The sequence below is a fragment of the Pristiophorus japonicus genome, chromosome 10 (genome assembly GCF_044704955.1).
Source record: "Pristiophorus japonicus isolate sPriJap1 chromosome 10, sPriJap1.hap1, whole genome shotgun sequence".
Classification (NCBI taxonomy): Eukaryota; Metazoa; Chordata; class Chondrichthyes; family Pristiophoridae; genus Pristiophorus; species Pristiophorus japonicus.
This window is the reverse complement of record NC_091986.1, coordinates 29,981,451-29,999,615: the sequence shown is the minus strand read 5'-3', so window position 1 is coordinate 29,999,615 and position 18,165 is coordinate 29,981,451.

Genomic DNA, 18,165 nt, shown 5'->3' with positions numbered 1-18,165 from the left:
GGGCAGTCATCGTCCTGCTGCCTAAGAAGGGCGATCTCCGCCTCCTTAAGAACTGGCGCCCGGTCTCCCTCCTCAGCACGGACTACAAAATCTTCGCCAGGGCGATGTCTGCTCGCCTTGGTGCCGTGCTGGACCACATGATCCACCCCGACCAGTCATACACGGTCCCGGGCCGGACGATCCACGACAACATCCATCTGGTCCGGGACCTCATCCATTGCTCCCAGGAGGCTGGTCTGTCGGTCGCCTTCCTATCCCTCGACCAAGAGAAGGCGTTCGACAGGGTGGATCACGACTATCTGCTCGGAACTCTGCGCGCTTTCGGGTTCGGGACGCATTTCGTCGCCCGGATCCGACTTTTGTACGCCGCCGCGGAGTGTCTGATTAAGGTTAACGGGTCCTTGACGGCGCCCCTTCGCTTTAGGAGAGGGGTGCGCCAGGGATGCCCCATGTCCGGCCAGTTATACGCCGTTTGCGTGGAGCCTTTCCTGCGCCTCTTGCGGACGAGGTTGACGGGACTGGCTCTGCAAGGGCCGGGCGTGGAGGTCGTCCTCTCGGCTTACGCCGATGACGTGCTCCTCGCGGTAGAGGATCCCGCTGACCTGCGGAGGATGCGTGAGTGCCAGGAGATTTACTCGGCCGCGTCCTCCGCCAGGATCAACTGGGAGAAATGTTCCGGACTCCTGGTGGGTCAGTGGCGGGTGGACTCCCTGCCGGAGGAGCTCAGGCCTTTTGCCTGGAGCACGACCCATCTCCTCTATCTGGGAGTCTACCTTAGCCCCGACGAGGGAGCCTGGCCGGCGAACTGGCAGGAGCTGGAGGCCAAGGTCGCCGCTCGCCTAGGGCGCTGGACAGGACTGCTCCGAGTGCTGTCCTACAGGGGTCGAGCGCTAGTTATAAACCAGCTGGTGGCCGCAATGCTGTGGTACCGGCTGGTCACTTTGACCCCTCCCCCTGCGTTTGTCGCCAAGATACAGAAGAAGCTGGTGGACTTCTTCTGGAACAACAGGAAGCACTGGGTCTCTGCCGCGGTCTTGAGTCTCCCGCTTGAGGAGGGCGGTCAGTCGTTGGTGTGCGTCAGCGCCCAGCTCGCGACTTTCCGTCTTCAGACCCTGCAGAGATACCTTTACGTCGAGCCCCCTGCTAGGTGGTGTGCTCTGGCGAGGTATTTCTTCCGCCAGCAGCTCGACCTCAATTATGACACGCAGCTCCTGTTTGTGAACTTGGGGGGTGCCAGGACCGCCCTCCGGGAGCTGCCTGTCTTTTACAGGGAACTCATCAGGGTCTGGAACAAAGTCTCCACCAAGCGCAGCTCTCCACCGGCTGGAGTGGCGGCCGTCCTGCAGGAGCCGCTGCTCGGGAATCCGTACCTCCACGGCCGAGGTTTTATGTGGCGGTCGGAAGAGAGGGCTGTGGCTGGTGAGGTGACCAGGGTCAGGGACCTGCTCGATGGCGGAGGAGCGGGCTGGATGGCGCCAGTCACGCTGGCGCGGCGCCTAAATTCTGCCAACGTCCGCCACGCGGCCGATGCCATCGAGTCGCTAAAAACAGCTCTGGGCCCTGACTCCGTTAGGTGTATCGAGGAGGCTCAAGCACGTGGGGAGATCCCGTCCGAACTGACCCCCGTCCGGACGGAATTCCTCATCGGCGCCAAACCCCGGAACCTCCCTCGGGGGCCGGCGCCTCACAACTTGAGCCGCCTCGGGGAAATCCCCTCCGTGCCTTTCAGTTCCGCGCGGAGGGGTTTCCTGTACGGGCTGCTCCTGCACACCCTCAACTTTGCCATCCTCGCCGGCCGTCCGGACACGCCATGGCGTACCATCTTGCCGTCCGGAGGAGGCGGGGGTCCCCGATGGAGGGCACTCTATGCAGGGGTCCTCCCACTATTCATCGGGGACTTGGCCTGGAGGGTGGTGCACGGAGCAGTGCCGTGCAACAAATTTTTAAGCCGGTTCACGGACTCCCAGGCCGCCTGCAATTTCTGCGGTCTGGAGGAGTCCGTGTTCCATGTTTTTATTGAATGCACAAGGTTGCAGCCCCTGTTCCACTATTTGAAGGGGCTGCTCCTGAAATTCTGGCTGCACTTCAGTCCCACTCTCCTGATCTTTGGGCACCCTGTGCGGAGGGGAGCGGGTAGGTCCGAAGGCCTCCTCGTAGGACTGCTCCTGGGCACGGCCAAGGGTGCCATCAGCCGGTCCAGGCAGCGGGCGGTCGAGGGGGTCGTTCAACCTGACTGCCTGCCTCTCTTCCGCTCTTACATCCGGTCCAGGGTGTCCTTGGAGATGGAGCACGCGGTGTCCACCGGTACGCTCGCGGCCTTCCGCGAGAGGTGGGCACCGGAGGGACTGGAGTGCATCATCACGCCCGGCAACCAAATTTTAATTTGATTTTACGTTTTTTAAGTTTAATTTGTTTTAATTGCCGGTGCTTTTAGTGTCCCCCTTCTATTTTATAGGGGGCACTGGGGAAAATTGTGAATTTAGTGCCCAAAAAAAAAAACCAAAAAAGAAAAACACAAAAAAAAAAAAAAGGGGGAAAAAAAGGGCCTTGAAAATGTCTGGAGTGTCACCCAGGTCGGGTGGCACCGTTTATTGTTTTTATGTTTTCACAGGTGAACTCAAAAGAGTTTCATGCACAAGGGTGTACGAAGCGAAGAAGGCCGCGCTGAAGGACCTGCAGCTCGTCGGGTCCCGAGGCGCGTTCGTGAGGTCGCGGATCCGGTTCCTGCGGGATCTGGACCGCGGCTCCCCCTTCTTCTACTCGCTGGAAAAAAGGCAGAGTGTCCGTAAGCAGCTCTTGACGCTGCTGGCCGACGACGGCTCTCTCGTCTCGGATCCGGAGGGCGTCAACAACAGGGTCCGTGAATATTACGGGGCTCTGTTCTCTCCGGATCCGTCCAGCGAGGAAGCGCGTAGAGTTTTGTGGGAGGACCTGCCGAAGGTCGGCCCGGAGGGCGCCGAAAATCTGGAAGCTCCGCTAAGCCTGGCGGAGCTGACCGGTGCCCTCGCCCGGCTCTCGAGGGGAAAATCCCCGGGGCTGGACGGGCTGACCGTGGAGTTCCACAGGGCGTTCTGGGACGTCCTGGGGAGCGACTACGCGCGGGTCCTGGGGGAAAGTCTGGCGACCGGGGAGATGCCCCTCTCTTGGCGCAGGGCAGTCATCGTCCTGCTGCCTAAGAAGGGCGATCTCCGCCTCCTTAAGAACTGGCGCCCGGTCTCCCTCCTCAGCACGGACTACAAAATCTTCACCAGGGCGATGTCTGCTCGCCTTGGTGCCGTGCTGGACCACATGATCCACCCCGACCAGTCATACACGGTCCCGGGCCGGACAATCCACGACAACATCCATCTGGTCCGGGACCTCATCCATTGTTCCCAGGAGGCTGGTCTGTCGGTCGCCTTCCTATCCCTCGACCAAGAGAAGGCGTTCGACAGGGTGGATCACGACTATCTGCTCGGAACTCTGCGCGCTTTCGGGTTCGGGACGCATTTCGTCGCCCGGATCCGACTTTTGTACGCCGCCGCGGAGTGTCTGATTAAGGTTAACGGGTCCTTGACGGCGCCCCTTCGCTTTAGGAGAGGGGTGCGCCAGGGATGCCCCATGTCCGGCCAGTTATACGCCGTTTGCGTGGAGCCTTTCCTGCGCCTCTTGCGGACGAGGTTGACGGGACTGGCTCTGCAAGGGCCGGGCGTGGAGGTCGTCCTCTCGGCTTACGCCGATGACGTGCTCCTCGCGATAGAGGATCCCGCTGACCTGCGGAGGATGCGTGAGTGCCAGGAGATTTACTCGGCCGCGTCCTCCGCCAGGATCAACTGGGAGAAATGTCCCGGACTCCTGGTGGGTCAGTGGCGGGTGGACTCCCTGCCGGAGGAGCTCAGGCCTTTTGCCTGGAGCACGACCCATCTCCTCTATCTGGGAGTCTACCTTAGCCCCGACGAGGGAGCCTGGCTGGCGAACTGGCAGGAGCTGGAGGCCAAGGTCGCCGCTCGCCTAGGGCGCTGGACAGGACTGCTCCGAGTGCTGTCCTACAGGGGTCGAGCGCTAGTCATAAACCAGCTGGTGGCCGCAATGCTGTGGTACCGGCTGGTCACTTTGACCCCTCCCCCTGCGTTTGTCGCCAAGATACAGAAGAAGCTGGTGGACTTCTTCTGGAACAACAGGAAGCACTGGGTCTCTGCTGCGGTCTTGAGTCTCCCGCTTGAGGAGGGCGGTCAGTCGTTGGTGTGCGTCAGCGCCCAGCTCGCGACTTTCCGTCTTCAGACCCTGCAGAGATACCTTTACGTCGAGCCCCCTCCTAGGTGGTGTGCTCTGGCGAGGTATTTCTTCCGCCAGCAGCTCGACCTCAATTATGACACGCAGCTCCTGTTTGTGAACTTGGGGGGTGCCAGGACCGCCCTCCGGGAGCTGCCTGTCTTTTACAGGGAACTCATCAGGGTCTGGAACAAAGTCTCCACCAAGCGCAGCTCTCCGCCGGCTGGAGTGGCGGCCGTCCTGCAGGAACCGCTGCTCGGGAATCCGTACCTCCACGGCCGAGGCTTTATGTGGCGGTCGGAAGAGAGGGCTGTGGCTGGTGAGGTGACCAGGGTCAGGGACCTGCTCGATGGCGGAGGAGCGGGCTGGATGGCGCCAGACACGCTGGCGCGGCGCCTAAATTCTGCCAACGTCCGCCACGCGGCCGATGCCATCGAGTCGCTAAAAACAGCTCTGGGCCCTGACTCCGTTAGGTGCATCGAGGAGGCTCAAGCACGTGGGGAGATCCCGTCCGAACTGACCCCCGTCCGGACGGAATTCCTCATCGGCGCCAAACCCCGGAACCTCCCTCGGGGGCCGGCGCCTCACAACTTGAGCCGCCTCCGGGAAATCCCCTCCGTGCCTTTCAGTTCCGCGCGGAGGGGTTTCCTGTACGGGCTGCTCCTGCACACCCTCAACTTTGCCATCCTCGCCGGCCGTCCGGACACGCCATGGCGTACCATCTTGCCGTCCGGAGGAGGCGGGGGTCCCCGATGGAGGGCACTCTACGCAGGGGTCCTCCCACTATTCATCGGGGACTTGGCCTGGAGGGTGGTGCACGGAGCAGTGCCGTGCAACAAATTTTTAAGCCGGTTCATGGACTCCCAGGCCGCCTGCAATTTCTGCGGTCTGGAGGAGTCCGTGTTCCATGTTTTTATTGAATGCACGAGGTTGCAGCCCCTGTTCCACTATTTGAAGGGGCTGCTCCTGAAATTCTGGCTGCACTTCAGTCCCACTCTCCTGATCTTTGGGCACCCTGTGCGGAGGGGAGCGGGTAGGTCCGAAGGCCTCCTCGTAGGACTGCTCCTGGGCACGGCCAAGGGTGCCATCAGCCGGTCCAGGCAGCGGGCGGTCGAGGGGGTCGTTCAACCTGACTGCCTGCCTCTCTTCCGCTCTTACATCCGGTCCAGGGTGTCCTTGGAGATGGAGCACGCGGTGTCCACCGGTACGCTCGCGGCCTTCCGCGAGAGGTGGGCACCGGAGGGACTGGAGTGCATCATCACGCCCGGCAACCAAATTTTAATTTGATTTTACGTTTTAAAGTTTAATTTGTTTTAATTGCCGGTGCTTTTAGTGTCCCCCTTCCCTTTTATAGGGGGCACTGGGGAAAATTGTGATTTTAGTGCCCCAAAAAAAAAACCAAAAAAAAGAAAGAAAAACACAAAAAAAAACCAAAAAAAAAAGGGGGGAAAAAAAGGGCCTTGAAAATGTCTGGAGTGTCACCCAGGTCGGGTGGCACCGTTTATTGTTTTTATGTTTTCACAGGTGAACTCAAAAGAGTTTCATGCACAAGGGACCAATCGTGAAGCAGTGGAGGCGTGTCCTGCTCAGTAGAAGCTGTGAGCAGTGAGGGAAGCAGCTAGCAACTTGTGCTCCTGCCTGGAGAGCCCTGAGACCAGCCCAGGAAAAGAAGGAAGGAAGGGGCTTCACCTTCAACTTTTACTCAGAGGGAGAGGAGGAAAAAACAGAAAACTTTAAACATCTTTATCATTCTGCAAGGAGTTGGAGAGAGGGGGAAAAACCACAACAACATCCAGTGTGGAAGGAGGGAGACTCTACAATTTCTACAGGTGGGTGTGGGTGCATTTCCCCAAACAGACTTTGTTGTATCGGTGGGGGGAGGAAAGAAGACCACTGAGGGCCGGAACATCGCGGGGGGTGTGTGTGTGTGTGGTAGTGTGCGTGGGGGCCGTGCTTACAACTAGGCCCCCCCCCACAATTGGAACCCCCCCCCACCCCCCCACATTTGCCTAGCCTGGGATAGCTGGAGCTACCAGGCTGAAGATTGTCATTAATCACCCAATTAAAGATCGTTAGGAGTGCCTGGTGGCTCCAGCTACCCCAGGTGAAGACATCTTCTCCCCCCACCTGAAGACCACCCCAAAGACTTTTGTGTTTTGCCATCTGGGGAGTGCACCCACCCACAGCTGCGAGGGGAGACCTGCCCTCGCAGCCCCCCCCCCCTTCCCACCCCCCTCTCTCTTTTCTCTGTTACTCTGTTTCTCCCCTCTCTCTCTGAGAGCCCTTCCTTCCAAATTTAATTAAAAAAAAAAAACAATTTAAGACAACTGAGCAGAGGGAGCAAGGCCCCTCCCCAATTGCCAACTAGGGGAGAGGTGTGCCTCATTAAGGGCTCCTCTGCTCAGTCATTATACAAGAGGCCAATAAAGACCATTAAGGCCTGTGACTTTGGGGTGGGTGTAGCCCTTAAAGGGACCCCGTGATGGCGACCCCATCCACGCCGGTGGCAGGGCCAGCAAGGACGTATGCGCAGGTGGCAACCGCTTCCACAGCACCTCCTGCGCCACCCGCTGCCCTGCCACCATTTACACTTATAACAAAAAAACACGGGGTCAAGAGCTACACTCACCCCACAATGAGCATCGAGGAGTGCGTGCGGGCGATGGCTGGGGTAGTCGGCCCCTCGGCCATTGCCGCAGCCTCCAAGATGTCTGGGAAGGCTGTTTTCTTCCTGGGGTCGGAGCGGGCGGTGTCCCTGGCCCTCGAAAAGGGGCTCACGGTGGGCGGGACGTTCCTGCCGGTGGATCCTCTCGAGGCCACCGCGCAGAGGGTCATCGTGTCGAACGTCCCGCCCTTTGTTCCCGCTGGGCTCCTCCTCCCTCACCTACAACAACTGGGGGAGGTAAGGTCAGGGATCAACCCCATACCGCTCGGCCTCAGGGAGAACAGCCTGCGCCACGTGTTCTCCTTCCGCCGCCAGCTCTTTGTCCGGCTGGCGCGGGAGGAGACGACGGAGGGATCTTTTAATGTGGTGCACGAGGGGACTGCCTACCGCGTCTTCTGGACGTCGGACGGCGTGCGGTGCCATGCCTGCAGGGAGGTGGGGCACGTTCGCAAGAACTGCCCCGCCTCCAAGGCCGCCAAACCACCGAAGGCGGCCAAGGCTGGCGCCGCCGCCACCCCTCCCCCTAGTTGCGTCCGCGTGCCGGGAGCCATGGGTGCGCGGGCATCGTCGGAGGCCTTTGTTTTCAAGGCCTCCGGCGGGGGTGAGGGAGAGCGTCCGACCGGAAAGAAGGCGCGGAAGAAGACAAAACATCAAGAGGCGGGTCCCCTCAGTGCGCCGGATAATTTGACCACCGCGCTCAGCCCAACCCCGTCACCGGCGAGCGCGGGGTGCCCCGAGCCCGTGCCCGAGCCCTTGAACAACACCACAGAGGGGCCCGGGCGCGGGCAAGAAAAGGAAAAGGGGGGGGCGGAGCGGGAGGCCTCGGCAGACATGGAGGTCTCCCTGACTCCGCGCGCCCCCAGGAACAAAAAGAGGCACCGCCCCAATGACGCGGAGGGGGAACAACATCCCTCCGCGGAGGAGTCGGTGCCCGCCGCGTGTCCCGCGTCCCCCACCAGCGCCCCCAAGCTGCGCTGTAGGCGAGAGGAGTCTTTCCCCGGGGAGGGTGAGACAGTTGAGGCTGCCCAGCCTCTGCCTCCCGGGGATGGAGTGGAAGATCTGCCTGTCGTGGGGGGCGTGGGGACCGCGGAGGAATGCGTAGCCGCCGGGCCGGGCGTCCCGGGGACTGAGGCGGGCGAGGCCGAAAAGGCCGAACCTGAGCCCGCCCAGCTATTACCCAACTTCCCCCGGGAGTTGCTCGACCCGGCAGAAACACAATATATTGATTTTAATGAAACTGTAGATGCTGGGCCGGGGGGTGGCAGCGGGGAGGGGGAGGAACACCCACCCTCGCCCCTTACTTTGGAGCTGGTGCACTTGGAGGGCCTGGGGATTTCCTATGGCCGGGTCTCTCCTTGTTCCCCGGTTCCTGGGGCGGAGGGGGAACCCCTTCCGCTGTCATTTCCCGACCCAGCACCAATTTTAAAAGAGCCCAGTGGGGACTCCTCTGCCGACGATCCTGGGGGTGGGATCGGGGCAGAGCCAGGGCCGGTTGGAGCGGCCGGTTCATTTGCCGTACCTTGTGCGGTCGATGGGCCGGCTGCTGGCGGCCACCTCCCGGAGGAGGACGGGGACTCGGTGGGGGACGCGAGAGAAGAACTAGAGACCACCGCCAGGGAGGCGGTGGATCTGCTCGCGGCCGCCGCTGAGGCCCTCCTCATTCCTGCAAAGGAACTCCGGGACTTTTTGGCCCAGAGCCGGGGTCGCCGCGACCAAGCCCGACTGGCCCTGGAAAAATGGTCCGAGCCGGAGCTGATCAAGGGGTCCGTCCGCGCCGCCGTTAAAACCTTGGCCGCGGGCGGGCCCTTGACAAAGGAGCAGCACCTTGAGCTGCGCGAGCTCGAGGGACTCCTCGCTGGGCTGCGGAGGGAGCGGAGTTCAACAAAAGACTCCGCTCCCTCCCCCACAATAGGTTAAGGTAGAGGTTGCACTATGCTTTTGCCATGAAGATAACCATAGCCAGCCTCAACATCAACGGCGGCAGAGGGGCACGCCGTAGATTTGACAATTTTTCGCTCCTGCGGGAGGGGAAATATGCGGTGTGCTTCCTGCAAGAAACCCACACCGTTCCGGGAGACGAAGCCACGTGGCTCCTGGAATGGCAAGGAGAGGTCCGCATGAGCCACCTCACCGCCATTTCTAGTGGGGTGGCCATCTTGCTGGGCCCGCATTTTCAGCCGGAGATCTTGGGGGTCGAGGAGCCCGTGCCAGGCCGCTTGCTGCACGTAACGGTTCGCCTGGGGGACGTGCCGCTCCATCTCGTGAACGTGTACGCCCCTCATCCCGGCCCGCAGCAAACGCGCTTCTTTGAAGAGGTGTCCGCTCTTCTTGGCTCCGTCGACGTCGGCGACTGCATTGTCCTCGGGGGGGATTTTAACTGCACCCTCGAGGCGAGGGACCGCTCCGGTGCCCCGCAGTGCATGACGGCGATGGAGAAGTTGAGGGACCTGGTCGGGTCCTTCGACTTGGTGGACGTCTGGCGAAATCTCCACCCCGACTCCAGCGCCTTTACTTGGGTGAGGCCTGGAGTTGGATGGTCTAGAGTCGACCGCCTTTACATGTCTCGGGCGTACGTGTCCTGCGTCCCGGCGGCCTCCATGCGGCCGGTGCCGTGTTCGGACCACCACCTGGTGTGGGCGGAGCTCGCTTCGCTCCGCGCGAGGACGGGGTCCGCGTACTGGCACTTTAACAACCGGCTGCTGGAGGACGTGCGGTTCCAGGACTCGTTCCGTCGATTCTGGTCCGACTGGAGAAGGAAGCAGGGGGGCTTCCCCTCCTTGAGGCTATGGTGGGACGTGGGCAAGGCTCACGTCCGCGTCTTCTGTCAAGAGTACGCGAGGGGGTCGACCAAGAGGCGGGCGGCCAGAGTCGGGCGCCTAGAAAAAGAGGTGCTCGACCTGGAAGCCCGTCTCGGTCAAGTCGTCCAGGACCCGGCCCTGCGGACGGTGTACGAAGCGAAGAAGGCCGCGCTGAGGGACCTGCAGCTCGTCGGGTCCCGAGGCGCGTTCGTGAGGTCGCGGATCCGGTTCCTGCGGGATCTGGACCGCGGCTCCCCCTTCTTCTACTCGCTGGAAAAAAGGCAGAGTGTCCGTAAGCAGCTCTTGACGCTGCTGGCCGACGACGGCTCTCTCGTCTCGGATCCGGAGGGCGTCAACAACAGGGTCCGTGAATATTACGGGGCTCTGTTCTCTCCGGATCCGTCCAGCGAGGAAGCGCGTAGAGTTTTGTGGGAGGACCTGCCGAAGGTCAGCCCGGAGGGCGCCGAAAATCTGGAAGCTCCGCTAAGCCTGGCGGAGCTGACCGGTGCCCTCGCCCGGCTCTCGAGGGGAAAATCCCCGGGGCTGGACGGGCTGACCGTGGAGTTCCACAGGGCGTTCTGGGACGTCCTGGGGAGCGACTACGCGCGGGTCCTGGGGGAAAGTCTGGCGACCGGGGAGATGCCCCTCTCTTGGCGCAGGGCAGTCATCGTCCTGCTGCCTAAGAAGGGCGATCTCCGCCTCCTTAAGAACTGGCGCCCGGTCTCCCTCCTCAGCACGGACTACAAAATCTTCGCCAGGGCGATGTCTGCTCGCCTTGGTGCCGTGCTGGACCACATGATCCACCCCGACCAGTCATACACGGTCCCGGGCCGGACGATCCACGACAACATCCATCTGGTCCGGGACCTCATCCATTGCTCCCAGGAGGCTGGTCTGTCGGTCGCCTTCCTATCCCTCGACCAAGAGAAGGCGTTCGACAGGGTGGATCACGACTATCTGCTCGGAACTCTGCGCGCTTTCGGGTTCGGGACGCATTTCGTCGCCCGGATCCGACTTTTGTACGCCGCCGCGGAGTGTCTGATTAAGGTTAACGGGTCCTTGACGGCGCCCCTTCGCTTTAGGAGAGGGGTGCGCCAGGGATGCCCCATGTCCGGCCAGTTATACGCCGTTTGCGTGGAGCCTTTCCTGCGCCTCTTGCGGACGAGGTTGACGGGACTGGCTCTGCAAGGGCCGGGCGTGGAGGTCGTCCTCTCGGCTTACGCCGATGACGTGCTCCTCGCGGTAGAGGATCCCGCTGACCTGCGGAGGATGCGTGAGTGCCAGGAGATTTACTCGGCCGCGTCCTCCGCCAGGATCAACTGGGAGAAATGTTCCGGACTCCTGGTGGGTCAGTGGCGGGTGGACTCCCTGCCGGAGGAGCTCAGGCCTTTTGCCTGGAGCACGACCCATCTCCTCTATCTGGGAGTCTACCTTAGCCCCGACGAGGGAGCCTGGCCGGCGAACTGGCAGGAGCTGGAGGCCAAGGTCGCCGCTCGCCTAGGGCGCTGGACAGGACTGCTCCGAGTGCTGTCCTACAGGGGTCGAGCGCTAGTTATAAACCAGCTGGTGGCCGCAATGCTGTGGTACCGGCTGGTCACTTTGACCCCTCCCCCTGCGTTTGTCGCCAAGATACAGAAGAAGCTGGTGGACTTCTTCTGGAACAACAGGAAGCACTGGGTCTCTGCCGCGGTCTTGAGTCTCCCGCTTGAGGAGGGCGGTCAGTCGTTGGTGTGCGTCAGCGCCCAGCTCGCGACTTTCCGTCTTCAGACCCTGCAGAGATACCTTTACGTCGAGCCCCCTCCTAGGTGGTGTGCTCTGGCGAGGTATTTCTTCCGCCAGCAGCTCGACCTCAATTATAACACGCAGCTCCTGTTTGTGAACTTGGGGGGTGCCAGGACCGCCCTCCGGGAGCTGCCTGTCTTTTACAGGGAACTCATCAGGGTCTGGAACAAAGTCTCCACCAAGCGCAGCTCTCCACCGGCTGGAGTGGCGGCCGTCCTGCAGGAGCCGCTGCTCGGGAATCCGTACCTCCACGGCCGAGGTTTTATGTGGCGGTCGGAAGAGAGGGCTGTGGCTGGTGAGGTGACCAGGGTCAGGGACCTGCTCGATGGCGGAGGAGCGGGCTGGATGGCGCCAGTCACGCTGGCGCGGCGCCTAAATTCGGCCAACGTCCGCCACGCGGCCGATGCCATCGAGTCGCTAAAAACAGCTCTGGGCCCTGACTCCGTTAGGTGTATCGAGGAGGCTCAAGCACGTGGGGAGATCCCGTCCGAACTGACCCCCGTCCGGACGGAATTCCTCATCGGCGCCAAACCCCGGAACCTCCCTCGGGGGCCGGCGCCTCACAACTTGAGCCGCCTCGGGGAAATCCCCTCCGTGCCTTTCAGTTCCGCGCGGAGGGGTTTCCTGTACGGGCTGCTCCTGCACACCCTCAACTTTGCCATCCTCGCCGGCCGTCCGGACACGCCATGGCGTACCATCTTGCCGTCCGGAGGAGGCGGGGGTCCCCGATGGAGGACACTCTACGCAGGGGTCCTCCCACTATTCATCGGGGACTTGGCCTGGAGGGTGGTGCACGGAGCAGTGCCGTGCAATAAATTTTTAAGCCGGTTCACGGACTCCCAGGCCGCCTGCAATTTCTGCGGTCTGGAGGAGTCCGTGTTCCATGTTTTTATTGAACGCACGAGGTTGCAGCCCCTGTTCCACTATTTGAAGGGGCTGCTCCTGAAATTCTGGCTGCACTTCAGTCCCACTCTCCTGATCTTTGGGCACCCTGTGCGGAGGGGAGCGGGTAGGTCCGAAGGCCTCCTCGTAGGACTGCTCCTGGGCACGGCCAAGGGTGCCATCAGCCGGTCCAGGCAGCGGGCGGTCGAGGGGGTCGTTCAACCTGACTGCCTGCCTCTCTTCCGCTCTTACATCCGGTCCAGGGTGTCCTTGGAGATGGAGCACGCGGTGTCCACCGGTACGCTCGCGGCCTTCCGCGAGAGGTGGGCACCGGAGGGACTGGAGTGCATCATCACGCCCGGCAACCAAATTTTAATTTGATTTTACGTTTTAAAGTTTAATTTGTTTTAATTGCCGGTGCTTTTAGTGTCCCCCTCCCCTTTTATAGGGGGCACTGGGAAAATTTGATTTTAGCGCCCCAAAAAAAAACCAAAAAACAAAAAAAAAAAAGGGGCCTTGAAAATGTCTGCTGTGTCACCCAGGTCGGGTGGCACCGTTTAATGTTTTTATGTTTTGCAGATAAACTCAAAAGAGTTTCATGCACAAGGTTCCCCAGGTCCCTCTGCACCACAGCATGTTGTAATTTCTCCCCATTCAAATAATATTCCCTTTTACTGTTTTTTTCCCCCAAGATGGATGACCTCACACTTTCCGACATTGTATTCCATCTGCCAAACCTCAGCTCATTCGCTTAACCTATCCAAATCTCCTTGCAGCCTCTCTGAGTCCTCTACACAACCCGCTTTCCCACTAATCTTAGTGTCATCTGCAAATTTTGTTGCACTACACTCTGTCCCCTCTTCTAGGTCATCTATGTATATTGTAAACAGTTGTGGTCCCAGCACTGATCCCTGTGGCACACCACTAACCACTGATTTCCAACCGGAAAAGCACCCATTTATCCCGACTCTCTGCTTTCTGTTCGCCAGCCAATTCCCTATCCATGCTAATACATTTCCTCTGACTCCGCGTACCTTAATCTTCTGCAGTAACCTTTTGTGTGGCACCTTATCGAATGCCTTTTGGAAATCTAAATACACCACATCCATCGGTACACCTCTATCCACCATGCTCGTTATATCCTCAAAGAATTCCAGTAAGTTAGTTAAACATGATTTCCCTTTCATGAATCCATGCTGCGTCTGCTTGATTGCACTATTCCTATCTAGATGTCCCACTATTTCTTCCTTAATGATAGTTTCAAGCATTTTCCCCACTACAGATGTTAAACTAACCGGCCTATTGTTACCTGCCTTTTGCCTGCCCCCTTTTTTAAACAGAGGTGTTACATTAGCTGCTTTCCAATCCGCTGGTACCTCCCCAGAGTCCAGAGAATTTTGGTAGATTATAACGAATGCATCTGCTATAACTTCCGCCATCTCTTTTAATACCCTGGGATGCATTTCATCAGGACCAGGGGACTTGTCTACCTTGAGTCCCATTAGCCTGTCCAGCACTAACCCGGTCTCAAGGTCCTCCCTTCCCACATTCCTGTGGCCTGCAAATTTTGGCATGGTTTTTATGTCTTCCACTGTGAAGACGGAAGCAAAATAATTGTTTAAGGTCTCAGCCATTTCCACATTTCCCATTATTAAATCCCCCTTCTCATCTTCTAAGGGACCAACATTTACTTTAGTCACTCTTTTCCATTTTATATATCTGTAAAAGCTTTTACTATCTGTTTTTATGTTTTGCGCAAGTTTACCTTCGTAATCTATCTTCCCTTTCTTTATTGCTTTTTTAGTCATTCTTTGTTGTTGCTTAAAATTTTCCCAATCCTCTAGTTTCCCACTAACCTTCGCCCTTATACGCATTGGTCTTTGATTTGATACTTTCCTTTATTTCCTTGGTTATCCACGGCTGGTTATCCCTTCTCTTGCCGCCCTTCTTTTTCAATGGAATATATTTTTGTTGCGCACTATGAAAGAGCTCCTTAAAAGTCCTCCACTGTTCCTCAATTGTGCCGCCGTTTAGTCCTTGTTTCCAGTCTACTTTAGCCAACTCTGCTCTCATCCCACTGTAGTCCCCTTTGTTTAAGCATAGTACGCTCATTTCTGACACAACTTCCTCATCCTCAATCTGTATTACAAATTCAACCATATTGTGATCACTCATTCCGAGAGGATCTTTTACGAGGAGATCGTTTATTTTTCCTGTCTCATTACACAGGACCAGATCTAAGATGGCTTGCTCCCTTGTAGGTTCTGTTACATACTGTTCTAAGAAACAATCCCATATGCATTCTATGAATTCCTCCTCCAGGCTACCCCGTGCGATTTGATTTGACCAATCGATACGTCGGTTAAAATCCCCCATGACTACTGCCGTTCCTTTTTCACATGCCTCCATTATTCCCTTGATTATTGCCCGCCCCACCGTGAAGTTATTATTTGGGGGCCTATAAACTACGCTGACCAGTGACTTTTTCCCCTTACTATCTCTAATCTCCACCCACAATGATTCAACATTTTGTTAATTGGAGCCAATATCGTCCCTCACAACTGCCCTGATATCATCCTTTATTAACAGAGCTACCCCACCTCCTTTCCCTTCTTGTCAATTATCCTGAATCGTCAGATACCCCTGTATGTTTAATTCCCAGTCTTGGCCACCTTGCAACCATGTTTCTGTAATGGCCACCAAATCATACCCATTTGTAATGATTTGTGTCGTCAACTCATTTACTTTATTTCGAATGCTGCGTGCATTTAGGTAGAGTGTTTTCTTCCTAGTTTTTAAACCATGATTTTTAGTTTTGACCCCCCCCTGCAGCCTTTTTATATTCAGTGGCCCTTTTTGTTTCTTGCCTTTGGTTTCTCTGCCCTCCACTTTTACTCATTTCTTTTCGGTCTTTTGTTTTTGTCTCCTTTTTGTTTCCCTCTGTCTCCCTGTATTGGTTCCCATCCTCCTGCCATATTAGTTTAAATCCTCACCAACAGCACAAGCAAACACTCCCCCAAGGACATTGGTTCCGGTCCTGCCCAAGTGCAGACCGTCCGGTTTGTACTGGTCCCACCTCCCCCAGAACCTGTTCCAAAGACCAAAGACCCACGACTTTGAATCCCTCCCTGCTGCACCACTGCTCAAGCCACCTATTCATCTGTACTATCCTGCGATTCCTACTCTGACTAGCACGTGGCACTGGTAGCAATCCCGAGATTACTACTTTTGAGGTCCTACTTTTTAATTTAGCTCCTAGCTCCTTAAATTCGTCTCGTAGGACCTCATCCCTTTTTTTACCTATGTCGTTGGTACCAATGTGCACCACGACAACTGGCTGTTCTCCCTCCCTTTTTAGAATGTCTTGCACTCGCTCGGAGACATCCTTGACCCTTGCACCAGGGAGGCAACATACCATCCTGGAGTCTCGATTGCGGCCGCAGAAACGCCTATCTATTCCCCTTATGATTGAATCCCCTATCACTATCACTCTCCCACTCTTTTTTATGCCCTCCTGTACAACAGAGCCAGCCATGGTGCCATGAACTTGGCTGCTGATGCTCTCCCCTGATGAGTCATCTCCCTCAACAGCACTCAAAGCAGTGTATCTGTTTTGCAGGGGGATGACCAGATGGGACCCCTGCACTACCTTCTTTGTACTACTCTTTCTGCTGGTCTTCCATTCCGTAGCTGGTTGTGGATCCTTCTCATGCGGTAAGACCAACTCACTACACGTGCCACTTATGTCATTCTCAGCATCGTGGATGCTCCAGAGTGAATCCACCCTCAGCTCCAATTCCGCAACGCGGTCCGTCAGGAGATGGAGGCGGATACACTTCTCACACATGTAGTCGTCAGGGACACCGGAAGTGTCCCTGAGTTCCCACATGGTACAGGAGGAGCATATCACGTGACCGAGCTCTCCTGCCATGCCTTAACCCTTAGATACACTTAAATTGGTAATAACAATGTTACAGTTTACTTACTGATATAAAAATAAAAAGAAAAGCTACTCACCAATCACCAGCCAATCACTTACCACATTGGCTGTGACGTCACCTTTTGATTCCTTTCTACTTCTTTTTTGCTTTCTCTCCCGCTGTAGCTGCACAAGTACGCCTTTATAGGCCGCTCCGACACTGCTCCCGCCTCTCACCAACTGCCGCTGGCTGTGGAACACCCGCTGGGCCTTTTATAGGCCGCTCCGACGCTGCTCCCGCCTCTCACCAACTGCCGCTGGCTCTCGAGCTCCTGCTGGGCCTTTCTAGGCCGCTCCGATACTGCTCCCGCCTCTCACCAACTGCCGCTGGCTCTCGAGCTCCCTCTGGTCCTTTATAGGCCGCTGCGACGCTGCTCCCGCCTCTCACCAACTGCCGCTGGCTCTCGAGCTCCCTCTGGGCCTTTCTAGGCCGCTCCGATACTGCTCCCGCCTCTCACCAACTGCCGCTGGCTCTCGAGCTCCCTCTGGGCCTTTCTAGGCCGCTCCGATACTGCTCCCGCCTCTCACCAACTGCCGCTGGCTCTCGAGCTCCCGCTGCGCCTTTTATAGGCCACTCCGATACTGCTCCGCCTCAGACACTGAGGGCAGGGAGCTGAGATACAGAAGTACCTCAGACACTGACGGCAGGGTTAAATAAAACCTCCTGGTGAAGCCGCCGAGCGGGGAATCTGAGGAGGTAGATTGCAAATTTTTTGCCACATTCGAAGGAGTTTGGAGATTGAATTATAGGGTGTAACCTCCATTATCTCCCATTGCCCCAGCACCAAATGATCACAGAAGCTGATGGATAATCAAGACCTAGGCCTGAGAATGTACTAACATCCCAGACATGTGGCTGAGGACAAGCACAATAGAAATAACATGAGGTACTTTGCGTTGCTCTTTTCGCAAGAAAGGAAAAAAAAATCCAAGGAATAAAATTGTATCTTGAGCAATTAGATAATCTCCTTGTCTTATAAACCCTCTGGCAGTTAAGCAGGAATGTGTATAATTGAAGTGTGAACAATATCAATCCTTATTCTTCCAACCAAAATGAATCACGTCATACTTCTCTGCATTAAATATAATTTGCCATGTGCATGCCTATTTCACTAGTCTGTCTCTATCCTCCTGAAGTCTGTTACAATCCTCCTCACTGTTTACTTCATTTCCAAGTTTCATGTCAGCTGCAAATTTTGAAAGGTTGCCCTGTATACCGAAGTGCAGGTCATTAATATATATCAACAAGGTATATATTAATAGGGGTATGGTGGGTTAGCAAGCTGTCCTTTCACCCGAAAGTTTAGAAACAGCCCAGACTGATGGAATAATAGTCTCCTTTCTCTCCCAAGTATAAGGGTCTTAGGTCAAACTCATTTAGGCACTTCCCATCCAGTGCATAGAAGCCTCAGGAGAGGCTTACAACACAAAACTGTGCATGATTCAATGCAAATAAGAGTATACGGAATTTGAGTCCGTACTACCTGTGATTTTCCATTTAGAATAATGGGCAGAACATTTTGGGGATTACTCACCCGAATTCCTAATCCCCATTCCCTGTGGACAAGTCTATGTGCTGGAAGTGCAAATTGATAAAATTACCCCTTAAATTGGCAACTCATATCAGGGAGAAGCCCGAAGAATGGCTAGAGTTGAAGTGAAATAAAGTGCACACTGTTGCAAATGTGCCTTAACGCTATTCGCCTGAGGATGGGATTCAGGTTAATTTTATGAACACAGCTGAGGGAACTTTACTCTGCATCTCGGCCATGTTACACCTGACCTGGGAATACTCAGTGCCCAAAGGA